The following is a 3,654-nucleotide window of genomic DNA, read 5'->3' as shown; positions in this document are numbered from 1 at the left end:
CCCAGGTTTCACAAGAAGACAAGGCACATCAAGCGTCGCTTCAACTCCATTCGTGAAAATGTTCAAGATGGAGACATAGAGATTTGTAAAGTACATACAGACCTGAATGTAGCAGATCCGTTGACTAAACCTCTCCCTAGAGCAAAACATGATCAACACCAGAATTCCATGGGTGTTTGATTCATCACAATGTAACTAGATTATTGACTCTAGTGCAAGTGGGAGACTGTTGGAAATATGCCCTAGAGGCAATAATAAAAGCATTATTATTATATTTCCTTGTTCATGATATTTGTCTTTATTCATGCTATAATTGTGTTATCCGGAAATCGTAATACATGTGTGAATAACAGACACCAACATGTCCCTAGTGAGCCTCTAGTTGACTAGCTCGTTGATCAACAGATAGTCATGGTTTCCTGACTATGGACACTGGATGTCATTGATAACGAGATCACATCATTGGAGAATGATGTGATGGACAAGACCCAATCCTAAACATAGCACAAGATCGTATAGTTCGTTTGCTAGAGTTTTCCAATGTCAAGTATCTTTTCCTTAGACCATGAGATCGTGTAACTCCCGGATACCGTAGGAGTGCTTTGGGTATGCCAAACGTCACAACGTAACTGGGTGACTATAAAGGTAGACTACGGGTATCTCCGAAAGTGTCTGTTGGGTGACATGGATCAAGACTGGGATTTGTCACTCCGTATGACGGAGAGGTATCACTGGGCCCACTCGGTAATGCATCATCATAATGAGCTCAGAGTGACCAAGTGTCTGGTCACGGGATCATGCATTATGGTACGAGTAAAGTGACTTGCCGGTAACGAGATTGAACGAGGTATTGGGATACCGACGATCGAATCTCGGGCAAGTAACATATCGATAGACAAAGGGAATAGCGTACGGGATTGATTGAATCCTCGACATCGTGGTTCATCCGATGAGATCATCGTGGAGCATGTGGGAGCCAACATGGGTATCCAGATCCCGCTGTTGGTTATTGACCGGAGAGTCGTCTCGGTCATGTCTGCTTGTCTCCCGAACCCGTAGGGTCTACACACTTAAGGTTTGGTGACGCTAGGGTTATGAAGATATGTATATGCAGAAACCCGAATGTTGTTCGGAGTCCCGTATGAGATCCCGGACGTCACGAGGAGTTCCGGAATGGTCCGGAGGTAAAGAATTATATATAGGAAGTGCTATTTCGGGCATCGGGACAAGTTTCGGGGTTATCGGTATTGTACCGGGACCACCGGAAGGGTCCCGGGGGTCCACCGGGTGGGGCCACCTGTCCCGGGGGGGCACATGGGCTGTAGGGGGTGCGCCTTGGCCTAGATGGGCCAAGGGCACCAGCCCCTATAGGCCCATGCGCCTAGGGTTTCCACCATGGAAGAGTCCATGTGGTGGAAGGCACCCCTAGGTGCCTTGGGGGGGAGGGAAACCTCCCCTTGGCCGCCGCCCCCCCTAGTAGATCTCATCTACTAGGGCCGGCCCCCCCTGGCACCCCTATATATAGTGGGGGGGGAGAGGAGGGATTTCACACCAGCCCCTGGCGCCTCCACCTCCCCCCGTTACGTCTCTCCCTCATAGTCTCGGCGAAGCCCTGCTGCTGTGACGCCCTGCATCCACCACCACGCCGTCGTGCTGCTGGATCTTCATCAACCTCTCCTTCCCCCTTGCTGGATCAAGAAGGAGGAGACGTCTCCCGTCCCGTACGTGTGTTGAACGCGGAGGTGCCGTCCGTTCGGCGCTGGTCATCGGTGATTTGGATCACGTCGAGTACGACTACATCATCACCGTTCTTTTGAACGCTTCCGCTCGTGATCTACAAAGGTATGTAGATGCATCCAATGACTCGTTGCTAGATGAACTCCTAGATGATCTTGGTGAAACGAGTAGGAAAATTTTTGTTTTCTGCAACGTTCCCCAACATCATCAGCATATTGGAGGATGGACACACCTCCATCAACTAGATGAGGTACCAGGCCACCCACTTGACCAGCCTCCTTGGCCCTTCCTATTAGAATTGCCAACATATCCACTACAATGTTAAACAAGATAGGGGACATCGGATCCCCTTGTCGCAAGCCCTTTTGTGTCTGGAAATAATGACCGATCTCATTATTCACTTTGATTCCAACACTCCCTTTTTGCGTATATGACTCAACCTGGCGTCGCCAGATTTCATCAAAGCCTTTCATACGCAACGCCTGTTGTAAGAATGGTCATTTAACTTTATCATACGCTTTCTCGAAATCCACCTTAAAGATAACTCCATCCAACTTTTTCGAGTGAATTTCATGGAGCGTTTCATGCAGGACCACCACCCCTTCTAGAATGTTCCTGTCCGGCATGAAAGCAGTTTGGGAATGCTGCACCACAGAATGCGCAATCTGTGTGAGCCGATTAGTCCCAACCTTGGTGAAGATTTTGAAACTAACATTGAGAAGGCAGATCGGCCTAAACTGCTCGATTCTCACAACATCCATTTTCTTAGGAAGCAGTGTTATTATTCCAAAATTTAAATGAAATAACTGAAGTTGTCCAGAGAAAAGATCGTCAAACATTGGAAGTAAATCCCCCTTAATAATGTGCCAACATCTCTTGTAAAACTCCGTCGGGAATCCATCAGGCCCGGGAGCCTTATTGTTTTTCATCTACGATATAGCATCAAACACCTCCTTCTCCGAGAATGGGGCAACCAGAATATCATTATCATGAGCAGTTAGTTGAGGCACATCCTCAATCCCGGACTCATCGAGGGATACACAACTGTCCTCCGGAGGTCCAAATAGCTGCTTATAATATTCGATGATATAAAATTTCAGGTTGTCCTGCCCTACAATCGTTCCTTCCTCTTGCTCAAGCTGAAAGATTCTCTTCTTTCTGTGTTTGCCATTAGCAATCAAGTGAAAGAATTGAGTATTTGCGTCCCCCTGGACCACTCTGCGAACCTTAGCCCGCAACGCCCACTTTAATGCTTCCTCACGGAGAAGTTCTTTCAACCTCATCTCCGCCTCGAGCTTAATCTGGAGCTCCGCAGATTGCAAAATCATGGACTCGGCTTTTATATCTAGGGCCTGAATCAGAGAAAGGAGCCTTTCCTTTTCAACTTTATAAACCCCACTAAGGTGCTTAGCCCATCCCCGTAGGAAACTTGTCAAATGCCTAATATTGTTCTGCCAACGCTGGCAAGAGGTCGTGCCTCCTGCATCTTTAGCCCATTCCCTGGCTACCAGATCCAGGAAGCCTTCTCGTTCAAACCATGCAAGTTCGAAAGAAAAGGTGTTTTTGTTTCCCACGTGGTTTGGCTCACCTGAGTCCACGAATAAAGGTGTGTGATCCGAGATTCCGCGCGAGAGAGCCTGGACCGTCACGAGAGGGAACTTTTGGTCCCACTCGACACTCGCGAGAACTCGATCCAGCTTCTCATACGTCGGGTTTGGCAACGCGTTAGCCCAGGTAAACTTTCTACCGGAAAGCTCTATCTCTCTCAGATCCAAGCTTTTAATAATGGTATTAAACATAAATGACCATCTTCCGTCAAAATTATCATTATTCTTTTCATCTCTCCTTCTAATGATATTGAAGTCACCCTCAACCAAAATTGGGAGCTGCTCGGATCCGCAAATTCGAACAAGGTCC

This window comes from Triticum dicoccoides, chromosome 6A, assembly GCF_002162155.2.
Source record: "Triticum dicoccoides isolate Atlit2015 ecotype Zavitan chromosome 6A, WEW_v2.0, whole genome shotgun sequence".
In the NCBI taxonomy this organism is placed as follows: Eukaryota; Viridiplantae; Streptophyta; class Magnoliopsida; order Poales; family Poaceae; genus Triticum; species Triticum dicoccoides.
Note: the sequence above shows the minus strand (reverse complement) of the source record.